Raw genomic sequence first — 16,522 nt, forward strand, 5'->3', positions numbered from 1 at the left:
ATCATGAAGGTAGAGTTTGCCCTAATGCAATAAACATTGGGGCCATATCAGAAAACCTTTGCAGCATGACAAGTGCAATTCTGCAGGTTGATAGCACCAGGGAAAGTTTGTCCTTTGGCAAAAAAACGATTCTTTCAAGGAATTTTTGCACCAGGGCAAATTTTGGTAGAGCCAAAGATCCCTATTTTAGGCAATGTTCTTGATTATTCAAGATTTCTATCCAGACTACTGCACAATGAGTTCCCCTTTGCCTCTGCTTTCTCTCCTCCTTTCCCCTGCTGAACTTCTGGCTTAAAATGCACTGGTCACCTGGCTACCCTCTGACCCTGGGCCCAGGTCCCCTCCCCACCAGTTGCACACCTGCACTGCCCCTCTGGCAACCCTTGAACTTGGGGCTGTTTCTGTATCCCTACAGCACCCTACAGGCACTTGACACCTGATGCCTGCACTTGTCCTTGTACCTGCCACTAGCTGGCCGCATTTTATTTATTGCTCCTATGTATTGTTTCTATTTATTTACTGTTATCCTCTGTACTGCACTTCCCCTCCCCCTTGTCCCTCACACTTTTCCCCTTCACCCCCCCATTGCACTTGTACGATCTCAATGTCACCTGGACTAGTAAAATCATTGTCTCTGTCTTTCCCTTTGTTCCCCTCCCTTGCCTCGTCGAGCTTTGAAACACTTGTGTATAGGCGTGTTATAAATGCCATATCAAATCATATCATATCACATATCATGTTATATCATATGCTGGATGTAACAATGGATTTCTAAACTCTGGTCTGGTTGACAGATGTTTAGGAGGCCACACTTACTATTGTGAACAGGTAGCAACTTCTGGGAGTTTAGCCAAAGCAAACAAGGTAGATGGAGAGGCAGAGGCTAAATCTCAGAAGAGGTGTGTGGGGTCAGGGGTCCACAATAAGTTGACACATTGAAACACCAAGTATTACACCTAGACAGTTAGTTATAAAAGGAAAACATGTATTATAGCCCCGGAAAATAAATGAAAAATGACTAATAGCAAGTAATACTATCACACAATACTAAAATACTATGCAACATACATGCAGTCACTGAAGTTGGTGCAGAGCAATCCAATAACCCCCGAATACCTGAAAGGAAAGGCAAATGGTTAGAGAGAGCACCAACTGTGCACAGGATTTACAATCCTAACTTTATAAGTCCAACTCTAAGTTTTAAGTCTGGGAGAAAGTTAGGAGAGGGGTCCTCTGGACATGGAGATGGGTCCTAAAGGTAGATAAGGTAGTATTCTAGCTAATAAAACTGTTACCAGCTTTCAGAGTACTCGTGCGAACACGCAATGGCAGAGCCAAACTAATGTAAACGTTTGAAAAGTTAGGAAAACATTTAAAAGGGGAGATAATGGTTCAGGTAAGTATGACTGTAACTCACCCCCATACTCCAATTTCTCTTGGGACTTCACAGGTCTTCAGAGGGTTTTCAGAGGTCCCATTTTCCACTATTTCTTCTGGACCGTGGTGTCCAGGAGTTGCAGGTTCGAGTGAATCCACGGTCTGCAACAGATGATGATGGTGCAACATGTTCCAGTTGAAGAATGCAGCTCACTCGGGTGCAGGCTTCCTCTCACATGACTAGATGTGGGAAAGCAGTTTCTGATGACAGTCACTGTTGCAGGGCGACAGCAGAGGACACAGTTGTTGTGGGCGAAGTCAGCCTCCTATCTCGGGTCCCTTGGATGTTGGAATGCCAAAAGCTGACAGAGACAACCTCTCTATGAGAAGCTAGCAGTCCCCAAAGTTCTGAGCCAAAACGTGGAACCATGACGCTGGTAGCCCAATTTGTAGTATGCCCACTGGGTGGCCCAGGGACTCTTCCAAAAACTTCAATTGGCTTGGGCACAAGGAGACGTCGAGACCAGTTGTTCCTACCAGTCCAGAGGGTCAAATCATTGACAAGGTCCTTCTGGGATCAATGGCTTGACAAAGCATCACCAGGACTTCAGCAAGGGTTGGCCGCTAGTCTCGCCAGGGATCATCCATGGGTCTTTCTTTGGTCTTCACAGCTGCACAGGATACTTGGCTCCTCTTCTAATCTGCTGGAATGCTGCAGTACATCTCTTCTTATCCCAAATTCCGGTGAGTGCTCTGACTCAGCCTTCCAATTGAAGATCTGCCCCACACATGGGCACCGTCAGTGGTCCAATCAGGGACCACTGTGGGTTTCATACAAGCATGCACTCCACATATTCAGGCACCAGTATGTGGATTGGGACCAGAGAGTGCCCACCCACTTCCTGGGAGCCCACACCCAAGCCCTGCACTAGCCTGTGTAAAGCCATGCTTTCCCCAGCCAGTGCATGACCATAAAAGGATTTTCCTGACCTGGCATTTCAGAAAGAATGCTGAAAGGCAAGATGGCCAAGGAACAAACGAACAAACGTGTGGCAAAGCCATGTTTGGACACTAGTCACAGTTCATAACCAAACAGAGTAAATGCGGTAAGGCTAACAAAAAGTACAGTAAAAAGTAAGAAAAAGTAACTGCTGCCACCATTTTGGACCCGCTATTTGCCCATTCCTGGGCGCCGGAAAAAATTCTTCCCCATTCCCATCTGAGCCCCATGGGGCTAAATGGCAATGGGGACGCCGGATGCACCAGCACTGTTACAAACGGTGCCGGTGCACCCGACATACTCGGCTTGCGGGTGCCGCAATGGCACCCGCGAGCAGGACTCGTAGTTTGCCGGTCCGGGAACTACAGTACAGGCATGCTTACGGGTACCGTACTTCCCGGATGACAAACTTATAATGAGGCCCATAGTTTGGAGTTTAAAATCAAAATGAGCATTAAATTCAATTCAATTTTGTCCACGTTATGCGTACTGGGTTCACATCCGGACATAACAATTCACTCACTTCACCTCCCACAAATCTTTCATACATCTCTTAATATCAAAGAAATCTTTGCCGCTGAATCTGCCATCCTGGAGACCGCCTTTCCATTACCTTTGACTGCAGCATACAGACTTTCACATCCCTCCTCATCCACACCATGTATCACATTCACAGTGATTGCCTTGACATGGCACTCCTCATCTTACCCAGAAGACACCTGTTCCTCCACTGTGTAAGGAAGGCATGGCATCAACAGGAAGACAGACACAAGTGATCACAGGTCAAAGGTGTTTATGGAACTTCAAAAATGGAATAATTAATGCCTATCTAATCCTAAATTTACAGATGGGAGCAATCTACGACCATCAAATAATAATAACACAGTCTTAATGGTGTCTTGTCAAAATAAAAGGGCCTATTCTAAAAAAAACGATTGCAAATCCTTACCTCTAAATACAAATAATGTGGGTAACAATGTTATGAAAAAGAAAGAAGTGTTCAAAATGATATGTCAGGATGTTCAGGCCATTGCCCCCCCTCGTCCCCAGCACTGGACAAGGCAGCTCCTTCGAGCATAGCACAATCACTGGCTTCTTTAGCACGAGGATGCAGTTTGATCATCAGCATCAGGACCTTTTGAACGCAAGTCTTTTTACCTCTTGGGATTTTCACACATATTCACTTTAGGTGATTCACTATTTACCTGGATCCCCCTCAGCCGGGCTCAGATCTCTTTAGTACAACGTTCGTTCCCGTCGGATCCCCCTCAATCGGGCTCAGATCCTTTTTATACAATGTATGCAGGATATTCTTTTTGGGTGACTCTTGGTTCACCACAGGTCCCCGTCAGCTGGGCTCAGATCCCTTTTCCACACAATTAGTCTCCCTCAGCCGGGCTCAGACCAATTTCACTTTTACATCAAGTATCGAAGTCTTTCGAATGTGCACTGGGTTTTGGCTTGACCCATCGCAGGTCCACTTCGATTTTACAATTCCTTCTATAAACCTTTAACGTTTTAACCTTTATCACCTTTCGGTTCAATACTTAACAGCGACTTTCGAAAGAACACCCACATGGTGGCAGACAACTCTGTTTATGGCATCAAATCTTAGCTTCAAAGTTCAGTCACTCGTCAGCTGCTTTCATTATATTTGTATCACTTTCCACATGCACTTCATGCACTGTTCTCTTCAATTTCCTTTACACAATGTTGCTGCTTGCAACCTTGGTTTCCACACAGCCCGGGCTGGTATCAGCCTTCCCAAGTCACTGGCTGTGCTGACTTCACTGGTGTTACTTTGTTGTAAGGGCCAAGGACAGTACCAGGGCAGCAAACGATTCTCCCTGCCTTGACTATCGATCTAGGAGAGCCCTGGGTACCTCTGACACACAATGCACAATTCTTCAGCTTTAATTCCAGGTCTTAAGTTTTCTATTCTCAAAGGCTCATGAAAGTTATGGTCTTTTGGTGAAAAGGTCAAGGGAACTTCCCTCCTTGCAATCCTCTTCGGTCCCACTGTCTTTTGCTTTGTATTAAACTGCCATCTTGGAAATGATGCTTCCTCGTGTGCTTTGCCTCACTCAGAGTGTGTTTTCCTGCTGCACCTTTTATCCATGTGGGGAAGTGTGATGAAAGTCAGGTGTGTGTGTAATGATCAGTAATTGCCTCGCCCTGCCTGACCATTGTATTGGGACATGTCAGGTATACCGCTTGGTTGTTAGTCTGTTTTCCCTCACGAGTTGTCCATGAGAATGTGTTCATGATGGAAAAGGAGGGTGTTGAGTCCCTAAGTATACTACCTGGTAGTATGGGGTAAAGGTGTTACAGGGAAGGGGATACCGCATCTTGCCATTTGGTGTCCCACTTCAACTCCCCAAAGACCCCCTGCCCAGGTGATCCTCCCACACTGGTACACCCCCAGGAACTGGATCCAAAAGTGATGGCCGTGTCCTAGCCACCTGGATGACATATCCCCAGGAACTAGCGGGTGATACACCTTCAGGTTTGTCACATCTGTCACATAAAAGACTTCCTCTGGAAATTCTTGCAACAACTAGCAAAGTGCCAATTTTTCTTGGGTTTCGCCCCAGACAAACTGGAGATGCAGCAAAATGTGATCCGCTGGCACAACAAAAGCATAGGCGTTCTAGACCTGTTTGGCTCTTCATTCGCGTTCCCTTTCTCTCGCCACCACCTTTCTCTTCTTTCATTTTTTTTTCTGCATGCCCTCAGAAACATTCAAAACCTCGGGTTCAGCCTCCTTGTTCTCAGCCTTGGCTAGTTATGCCACATAACTCATAGAATGCTCAACTAGCTTGGCAATCTCCAATACCTCATCCGGGCTCGGCTCATCTTTCAGCCAAAGTTCTTCCCTTATTCTGTAACTCATAAACTGATCACAAATATGTTCATACAGTACGTTTCCAAACTTACATGTTAGCAGCAGGTGGCACAGTGCAGTAGTATATTCCTCCACAGATTCCCCATTCTCCTGAATACGGACACCAAAATTATAATGTTCCAGAATCGTGCTCGTTTTCTGATCAAAGTGTACATATCATTTTCGTAGAGCCATCTCCAGCTCATTTTTGGCATCACAACTACTCACAGCATGCAACTCAGGAAGAGTCTCAAGAATACGTTGACCCTCGTAGCCCAAAAAGTGCATGAGCAATGACACCCTCCTGTCATTCGAGAACAACAAGCCACAACCAGAATGAGTATAGTGAAAAAAAACCTTCACCTTTACAGGACCAGGAGAATCCACCAATATTGTAGGACCAGGGACCCCTGGCATTGTCATGATGTTAGGCCTGCGGTACTACTCCAAACCCTGAAGACAAGTCCACCACGTATGTATTCCCTTGCACCCAGCAGAGTGGTCACACAATTTGATCCGACTGCTGGGGCCAATAACAGATGAGCTCAGCAGGGTTTGTACACTACTCATGAACCCAGAGTCAAAGTTACAGAGAACACCAAAGAATTCACAGCCCGAATTACAGCTGTACAACTGCGATTTACATAACACGAGTTTCAAATCCACTGAGTAGAGGAAGCGCCTACCAACATAGCACCTCAAACCTTAAATCCACCGGGACGAGGAAGCACATTCATTGGTGACACTGGCACTGTTGTCACAGTCAGCACGGCAACCCAAAATGGCTGCATGCATTGAAATACTGCAGGGTCCTTTCCTCAGTACTAGTGTCGATCATCCGACACAGGGCGCCCTCCACACTACTCGCCATGGATGTCATTTGTGGGTCGCCAGGGGTCACAGTTGCGACCCCTGAGGTCTCCCTTGCTACCCCTGTGATCTTCCTTGCTACCCCTAGAAAAAAAAGATTTTTTAAATGTTCATTTTTTTAACTTTCTTTTTTTAAATTTAAGTTCATGGGCTGTGGCCAGTGTCATGTGGCTCTTTATTTTTAGAGTATGACTTAAAGTAGTGTACTTAGGAACAATATGTGATGTCCCTTCCTGTTTTGTCAAGGGGTGAAAGGTTGGGTTCCAACGCTTCCCGTGATGCCACTTTGAGGTGGGGGGGCAAATGACATCACTTCCTGTGATGTCAACAGAGGTCAAAGGTCATGTGATGTCACTTCTGCTACCCCAGGCATTTTGGTGAAATGACGTCCCTGCTGCTTGCGCTGATAGCATTTTCACCAAAACCCACAGGAGAGCCCCTTGGCACCATGTGTTGCCCTGTTTACTCGCAGAACCCTTAGAAGAGACATTCCTTCCAGTCGAAACCGCTCCAACACCACAGGGAACCCCAGATAAGCTGTGAGGTCACAGCAATCCTGCAATGCCTCTGCACAGCAGCAGAGGTAGCCCACAGGGAACAGCAAAAATAGAGAGAGCCGCCAGTGATCCGAGGCGAAAACCTTAGACAGCGCACTTCTCCAGGGGCGCAAGGCAGTGCCCAGGAAGCTGCCCACCAGAGCACACAAACAGCCGGCTCTCACCAGAGGACATGAACAGCTGACTGAGGGTCGTGAAAGCTCGTTGCCATTATTATGGACACCAGGCCACTCCCGGTACATTCCAATACAGCTTTATTGAGCAGGTTCGTAGTGATCCCCAGCAGGTCCTCACATCTCAACTCCACACTCCAACTGTCTCAACAGAACCCCAAGCTAGTTTTCACCATATGCATTCTACTCAGGGTTCCACATTCTAAAGAAAATTTACAACAAAGTGTAAAAAGGCATGCAAACCATTATTGGTAATGGGTTACTTCAGGAACTTCAAAGTCTTACTACTCAAGCATGGCTTTAGCTCTTTTACAAGCACTCTTCTCTAGTGGCTGCTTCCTTTTTAAAGCCAGGGTGCAAGTAGGGAGTGCACCTTTGCTTCTCTTTTCTCTGGCTTTGCAGGCTGCCTCATCAGTGCCTGTGTCTAGGCCCAGAGTGACAGCCTGCAGCAATAGCCATTCAACTTGCATTTTCGCCGCTCCCTTACCCTTTACAATACAAATGCTCTAGCATCTGCGTCGGCATGGATTTTCATGCCGGCGCAGATGCTGGAGATCCCTATGAAGTCCGCCTGCTTTATGCAAGAGCATAAAGCAGGCGGAGCCCATGGGGATCCATTGTACATGCTCCTTGCCATGCTTGCATGGCAAGGAACTGCATGGTAAGCAGGGTTCCCAGTTGAAATGAAACCCTTGCTGACGTGCTCACATGTTCAGGAGGGTTTTATTTCATTTGTGAGCACCGCTTGCCATGCATGCATGGCAAGCGGTGCTCACAAACAAAAGTAAACGATGCCTGCCAGCATACCAGGCAGAGTTTACTCACTTTACCCCTACCTCTCCTCCCTTCTTTCTTTCTACACCCCTTCTTGCTCTCTCCGCTCTGCTAATCTTTTCCTACTCTCTCCTCCTCCTCCACCCTGCGCCCCCTCCCGCTTCCGCTCCTTCCAACTCCTTGCTCCCTTCCACTGGAACCGCCTTCCCCCTTCACATGTGCTCTTCTCCCTCCTACCCTTCCTTTTGCTCTTCCCTAAAATCTTATCTCTTCCACTCTCCTCCCTAACACCCCACGTTCCTTTCCTCCTCCCTTCCCCACTACTCTCACCTCTTACTACTGCTCTTCCTTACCCTTTCATTCTAAACTATCTCCTTCCTCCCTTCCCCCTGCTCGCATCTAGCCTCTCCTTTTCCTCTCTTCTTCCAGCACATTCCTGCATTCCCTCTTTCCCCCATCCTTACTTCCTCTAACATATACTACTCCCTTGTAGACCTCTCCCATCCCTTCACCCTCCTCATCCCTGCAATTTTGTAAGTTGTTCTTTATACTGTTTTCAGGTTGTGGTTCAAGTGTCATCTCATGCTTGCTGTATTGTTTACTTGTTCTCATGTAAAGCACTTTGGAGTAAAGGGCTATATAAATTCAATAAAATACAAATACAAATACTTTGTACTGCAGAGTGCAAATGTGAAAGGCAAACGGTGGTGTACACGCTTGTACTCTGCCTTTTGCCCTTTACATTTGCACACCGCAGTGCAAATGATGAAAATTTGGTGTCAGTGAGCCATTTTCATTATAGTGTCAACATAACGGTTCCCCACAGTCACATTACGTTTTTTATAGAGAGCCGTGGGTGAAATGCTGCTAGGAACAGGGGACTAGCTATCTTTTTTACTGAGGTGGTAAACATGCACAACAGTTCTGAAACACGTATTTTTCCTAAACAGAACCACGTTGTCCCAACACTGAAACTCTGCGCGGCAGGCTGCTGCACGACTAGGGCTGCTTACTTTTTGTATTTGTATTTGTTTATTATTTGTATTGCGCACCTAACCCTGAGGTAACTGGGAGCTGGAGACTTAAGGAAGCACGTCACAGGCATACATTGGATGGCAACAGGCGGGTCGAGCAAAGGTTACAGGTAGGCCCAGTAGCCAATAAATACAGATAAGATCATGGGTAACAGTACAATACAGTACTAGCAAATGTACCTGAGTGATACAATGTGTGGCTAAAGGTAAGTTGATAGAAGCTATGGCTGTAGTGCAGACTAGGGTTTATCAGTGAGCCAACTGTTTACTTTGGTTCTGAAAGAGCAGACGGAAGGTTACATTCTAATGGCAGGAGGCAGGGAGTTCCAAAATTTGGCGGCTTGGACTGGGAAGCTAGTTTCTCCAGCTGTTTTTAGGTTGAACCTAAGTACTGTGAGGCAGTCTCAGTGGAACGATCTGGTGGGTCTGAGTGTTTGAAGAATTTGTCTGACTAGTATACGTAGTGTTATTCTGTCGCCTCCCGGGAGCCAGTGGGCCCCCCGTTTGACATTTGAGATGTGGCTGGACCTTGGAATGTTTAGTGCTGATCGCAAGGAGCTGTTTTGTAGGACCTGCAGCCTGTTAAGGTTCTGTTCGGAAGATCCTAGGAATAGCGTGTTGCAATAGTCGATCTTTGATAGCACTAGGGCTCTGGCTAGCGTGGTGCAACTAATAGGGGACAGGTATGATTTACAGGTATGATTTACAAGCATTGATCAGCTTGTTGGTGTAGGTCTTTTTGGTGTAGACTTGTATATGTACTGGTGGGGTAGAATCTTATGCCACAAACTTTCAAACAGGTGATGTCTTGGTAAGTGACATCATACTGAGCGACATCACGGAAAGTGCCAATACAGGCACTTGGCAGTGGGTAACACATTGGCAAGGCCTTTTCTTTGTAATAATAACTTTGTTTTCAACCAAAACTGGAAAGTGATGGATGGAAGTTTGTCAATTAATTATAACCAGTACTATTGCTCATTAAAACCTTCCATGGCCAACGTGTCTGGCAGAGCCAGGGTAGTTTGCAAGTGGCTTGTACCCTTCTGTAGTGGTGACGAAAGACTTCAAAAGGATGGTATGGAAGGCTGCCTAAAGCAGTGATAGTGCCTATGAATAGTGCACAATCTTGCAATGTCACTTTTGTAGTTTTAGGAGACTGCCCAAATGGCAGAAGTTCTTCTATATGGATTACATCTTAATTTTACTCCACTTTACGGACCAGAATTACAGTAATCATGTACCAATCTTTGTTTCACCTGTCCGTAGGTAGGTAAACTGATAGAATACATCATATGGATTCCCTTTGTAAGCAGGGTCGGTCTGGGGAATAAAATTGGCTCTGGCACCAATGAAAAAGTGTCCCACAGTTGCAAATGGTAATTCATTTATTTTGTGTCAAACTGTTTGTGTAGTACCAATAAGGAGGTTTTTCAATTTTAAAGAATATTTATTCAGTAAAAAGTGGCCCACTTTGACCAAAAAAACTGGCCCACACAAGCATTTTGCATGTTTCTTTCGTACATTGCCCTATTGCCCTCTAGGCCAGTCCGCACCTCTATGTTGGATGATGCACCTGCTGCTACGACCTGTACACAAACTGCAGATCACACGTTTCCTGGATGAGTGCGCAAAATGCATTTCATTCTGCTGGTGAGGCTGATTAAATCAGTAACATTGACTTGGCTCATGCCTTAATGTCTGTGGAGGGTTCGGCAAGCAGAGAAAGAGAACGTCTTGTGAGTGTCAACCCTAGACTAGTTTTCCTCACTACTCGAGCAGGCACAAGTGGGAAGAGCATGCAGCATCCACAGGATATGATATGGTATGTTATTTATAACGTGCTTAATACCTAGAGGTTTCTAAGCACGGACCCGGGGATTGAGCCTGTGTTGCTCCGTGTTGTCTTGCTTCCAAGGCGACCACGTTACCCCTGAGCTATCAGGGATGGTGTGAAAGGGGAGAAAAAGTAAAGCAATGTGTAGACTGTAGCATGCCTTTGGTCTAGGCAAGCATTACCCAAGCCTAAAATAAGATTCCATCCACAACTGCACCACTCACAGACTGCTATAGTTGAAGACCCCATGGCCAGATCCTCTGGGCTGAGGGAGAGGTATTAAAAGTACAATAAATCATGCTGGTGGACACAGTCAACACCCAGACAGGCCTCATCACCCACCAAACATGGTAGTACATCATTTACACCACATTTCTACTAGAAGGCAACCATTTCTGATAGGTGATGATGTCAATAGCAATGATCAGTCGAAGTTACAGTTCAGACTGTGATATGCGCTATATAAATGATCGGTATCATTATTGGTACACATGAAGCAGACATTGTTGTTTATTAAACCATGTATAGGGAACATGTTTGTGTAGTGCACATGCCACGGATTCACTTCTAGGCGATCCTAAATTTGGTGGCCAAAGAAAATATGATCCACTTATGTAGAGGGATTTCCCAATGATCACATTGGTGGTCCAATGGGCAAGCTCCGATGTGAACCTAGATTTTCTGCCTGCACAGTCTTCAAATGGGTAGTCTTCCCACTACACATTTTCCCATTGCATCTTTGCAACTTCTGGCTGAAGGATTGGGATGTTTGGGAAGCTTCAGCTTTTTTCGCTCATACCATTGGGTATTCTTGTAGCGTATTTGTAGTGTTAATTTGCCAGTATAAAATGCAGGACTACAAGCTGCAGAATGAATTCTGATGGGAGCCCAAAAGGCAGGACTCGGTGGGCATTTCAAAAGGGCCAACTAGAGATGTATTTAATATTCATTCGTAATAACATGACCTACTCTTAGGCAGTGTTGCAATCCACACGCATTTCATTGCTATGCATGATGTAAGGCTGCAGTTCCAACAAAAGACTGTATATGCAGTCAGTTATTGAAATCAACAGGTGTTTTTTCAGTTTAAAAAATTGTTTTACTTTGTGACTTGACGTTAGTCTTTTGAAAAGTTAGATTAATTTATTATCAAGACAAACAGTGCAGCTCACTATTTATGTTTTAAACCAAGACACAACACAGGATCTTCAGAGATAACACCTTGTTATTTTATACACTTGAAAGCTGTCCACTGAAGCTAGCAGTATGTGACGGCAGGCAGGTAGTGTCCTTTTCAAAATGTCCTGTCACACCTCTAAGGCAACAGACGCCCACCCAGACGCCCACCTAGCTTGAAGACAAACTTAACATGGCAGCCCGTACATGCTCCTCTAGGAGCCAGACCATTACTAGGTTGGAAAATGAGCTAGTCTGCATGGAGATTACAGGAAACAGTCCTTTTCCTGCTATGCTCCTGCATACTGAAACACACTCCAGGTGGCATTCAGGACCACTTCAATGCTCCTGCGGTTAAGCAAAGAACTGAAATTCCTGCTCTTCAGGGAATTCCTGAGCTGTGATCTAGGTAACTCTGTCCCCGGTTCTACCACTATTCTGGACCCATTGTAACCTGGCCTCCTGTTCATTGAACTCCTGTACAGCGCTCTGCTGCTCTCAAGCTAGGTTTACGCTATATAAAACACAAATAATAAAAACCAAGTCCAAGGCTGCATGGAGCTGAACATGTAGAACTTGTTTCTGCTCCTGCCAACTCTTTTGATTGTTGGGCTGGGGGATTGAAATATTTGTGGCCATGTATCCAAGGACGGCAGGAAAGAAACCCCTGTAGCCCACAAATCTAGCCCAAGTGTCATGGAGCAGGCGCCCCTCCGCCCATCCCCACCCCTCACTAACACACCATGGCCCTAGCAGAGGTGGGAGGCCCTCAGAGAAGCCCCTTTGCCCAAAAACCCATCTCTGCCTGCCATGTGTTCATCCAGGAGCACAAGACCAAACCTGTAGAAGGTGGGGGATAACGATCCAAATGGTGAGGGAGGAGCTTCCTTCAGACACTATGTGTGGATGGGTCAAACGTACATGCATGTGTCCTCCATCCCATTCTCCGATGAAGAATGTATGTGAGAACTGGTAATAGCAGCACAGTGTGCATTTTAAGCATGCCATGCCAGTGAAATTTCCCAGAACCTTTATAGGATTTAAAGACAAATTCACTTTGTTATTGGTGCTCGCTAGCTGGTAAAGAATGAATTTCGGGGTGGGTGGGATCTAAATTCCAATTATCCCAATTGTAGTGTGCACACCTGTGCAGCAGAGGCACATATAACTTAGACCAGTGCTATGGCACCCAGTCTGACGATCATCAGTACAGAGAAAGAGGCGCCTGCAAGAGCACTCTGCCCTCGCTTTATCTAATGTAATGAAATGGGAGCAGAAAGCCCAAGAAACAGGCCCATGACGTCACCTTGCACCCCTTTAGACACATGGGGCAGTCACCCCCCTGAAACACTTATCTTCCCCCAACAGCTATCCATATAGCGGCATGGCTTGACATGGTTATTGACCAACCCAAGACAGGTTCCTGCCCCTATTAGTCAACCATATCGACAAAGGAATGCAGGAGGCTCACAAGGACCATGCCACCAACCCATATAGACAACCAATTCCTATACAAAAGCTAAAACCGTAGATTTATTTCAATGCGTGTTGTGAGCAATTTGACCATTCGCAACGTGGGTGTGTGCTCGACTGGGATTTTTTTTAAAATTTTCAGTGAAACTGAATGATGGTAGATATACCTCTGGAAAATGTGTGGGGCTAATCTGCACACATTTTCCTATGCTCACCACATGAGATACACATAGACCCTTGTACTCTCGTTGGACACAGCCTACAGGTGCAGTCCTCCCTGTCATATTTAGTTGGGATATGACAGGTGGAGTACATGATGCATCTCAATAGGGGCGGGCCAAAACCTTCTTCCTGCCATGGCCAGCCTTATTACCTATGAAAGGCTACATGATGCGCCCTGTCCATTTGTATATCTTCGGCATATGGTGGCAGAAATTAACATAATTAATATACTAATAGAGTATACTTCAAACAGGCCCACATGGAGCCTGGCTGCAGAGGTTAGCAAAAGACAGGAAAACCCCAACAACCTTTGATATGCACTGTGTCAACCTGAAGCCAGCTCCCGCCTCTCAGTATCAAGGGCAGTGACATGTCATGTTTGGGACTATGGGCCTCATTAGGACCCTGGCGGAGAGGGTATTACGCCAGCGTAGTGCATGGCGTACCTCTCCGCCATACTACGAGTTCCCGTAGCGCCATGGAGGTTTTCTCCGCCTGGTTTTACCAGCCGGAGAAAACCATGGCGCTACGGGACCTCGTTGTTAATTACGCCACCGTATTTTACGGTGGCGTAATTAACTCCTTCCCCACTCCCATTATACCCTATGGGGCAAAAATGGGAATGGGGAAGGGCAGAATGGGGATTGGGGATTTACCGCTCCGCCGAGGTCGGAATGGGGCGGTAAATCCGCCAACCCCCATGGCGCTATCGGCGGCTTTCCGCCATGCTTCGCGGTGCATTTAGCACCGCGAAATCCGCCTGGGTCGTAATGAGGCCCTATGTGTTTACAGTAGGCAACCCCCTCCGTGGGTCCCCATTCAGAGGGTAAGAGAATGTGATTTGATGTAGACAGAAAGCCTGTTCTCATGACATCTTCAAGGGAGACCTGCTGTATTATTCAGGAACAATAGAGAGCTCAATTAACAAGAGAGACCCTTTGATAGGAAGATGGGTAGGACTTAGAATTACATGTTTTCACCACTTTACCTTGTTGTATTACAAAGCACTCTGTGTTACATCTGGGCCTCTGTCCACTCTTCACCCCTTGCAGTCCTCTTATATTAGGGAGCTTTCATTTCTCTCCAGACACCTGGCTCACCTTTCTGGCAACGTTGGAGGTTGCCTAGGAGACACTTGTTTGCATCAACATCCACTGCACAGGAGCGTCACTCACGTCATGTGACTAGCCAGCCGACCGCGGCGTGGGTCCACAGACTCGCTGTGTTAAAAAAGAACGCAACTCCTTCCCAACGCTGCTTCTGATTATAGCGTTACCACCATTCTGAATATGATTGCCTTTCAAGACACAGTTTTGCTACCTGACTTGCCTTGTCTTTTCCCTTGGATTAAACTGATACGAACGTTGACGACGGACTTCCTCTGCCTAACATTCTGTGCCTTTGCTCTGATATTACGTGTTCTCTAGCGGGGTCCATGTGTATTTCGCTGCACGCTTCCTACCCACATTGCTCGATTGGAATCCAGCTCCTCAAAGACGAGCAACACGCTACCTGCGCAGTTCTGCCTGGAGTCCCGTTCTTGGCGACTGTGTATCCCACTACACATTTCTTACCGCATTCCTTGTCTGGAACCCGCTCTTGGCCACTGTGTATCCCGCTAGACATTTGTCACTGCGTGCCTTGCCTGGAATTATTTTGCATGCACAAGGACATCCACACCCGGTAAGCTACTGTGCTCTTGAACAGACCTAACCCATTTTTGGACTTTGCTGCCTCTATTGTCATACACACTTATGTGAGTCTGTTGTTTACGTGTGAATTTCCTACTTCAACTGGAAGGATTTGGACATAATTTGCGTGCATCAATGAACGCTCTGCTGCCTGGTACACCACCCCGAACCTAGTACCAACCCTTGGTACGCCCGGGGAGATTTCCAGAACCAGTACGCAGTCATCACACAGTATGCACTGCCAGGCTACACAAGCAAGCTTCCTATGTGGACATTGCCAGAGAGTCTCTGAACCAAACTAACGACAAGGCAGCTGCCTGTAACACTCTCCTCTTCTTTGGGCCATCCGCCTTAAAGGATGACACAAGCACAGTGAAGAAGCTAGGAGGAGTCAATCAACAAGCATCTACCGATGTCTGCCTTAAAGGAAAACATTTAGGAGCCAGTTCAGCCCCGCCAGCTGCAACCAACTGCAGCACTGACTGTTACGTCGCAGTCGCTAACGCCGTCTGAGATGCCTCGACTAGTGCTTCAGATCTGTCGACCGGCACTGAGACAAGGTTTCCTGAAACTGAGCCGCCGAGAAGGCCAGCCTGTTGCCGTCCATGCAGCCTCCCTCACCAAACTGGCTGCTGCCTGATACACGCAGCTGTCTCCCATCTTGAACTCTGTCACAGAAGCTGTAAAGCACCCTGAAACTGACTCTACTCTGTCGAGCACCAAGAACTTCCTTAAGCACAAGATACAGTGTGGTTCTGTCCCCTTTGTCCTTTTCCGAAAGCCCCTAGTGTCATTTTACGACGCATTGCTCCCTTTGTGGTGAAACCAAGTATCATTGAACTGTTGCGATTAATTACTTAACCGACTACCCTCCTGTCAGTATCCAGAGTGCATCCCTTTTCCTTCTTGAAACTGTCTGTCCTCTGCATTCTTTACAGCATGGGTTGTATTTTGTAGTGTGCTAGAACTGTCTGTTGAATTATAATAAACCAGATATTTGTTTACAACCTTGAATGGACAGTCCATTTTATCATTGGTATTAATCGTTTTTTCACTGTGTTGCAACTAACCAACGATCCACAAACTTGTTGAGATAAGCCTGCCACCCTTTCCACTTTACCAAAATTAGACAAGGAGGTTTGTAATTTGCTTGTGTTTCCAATCTGTTTGGATCCCTTCTGGCATACTAGAGGTCTGGGTCTGATTGATGGTTTAGAAACCAAAATTTACCCCTGGACCACTTGTGTCCCAGAAGTTGATTCGTCACATTGGTGGCAGGCGGTCAGATCTAGTTGGAGACTTGCACACAGCTTAGTCACCCAACGATAAACGTACTCTTGCAGGCAATGTTTAGACGCTGCTAGGTATTTGTAATAATCATGGATTTTGACATGTAGACTGTGAAAGGCATTACCAAGGATGTCCTGCGCATCCTATGTCAAGAGAGGGGACTT

The sequence above is a fragment of the Ambystoma mexicanum genome, chromosome 8 (genome assembly GCF_040938575.1).
Source record: "Ambystoma mexicanum isolate Mex_15411 chromosome 8, UKY_AmexF1_1, whole genome shotgun sequence".
NCBI classification, from domain to species: Eukaryota; Metazoa; Chordata; class Amphibia; order Caudata; family Ambystomatidae; genus Ambystoma; species Ambystoma mexicanum.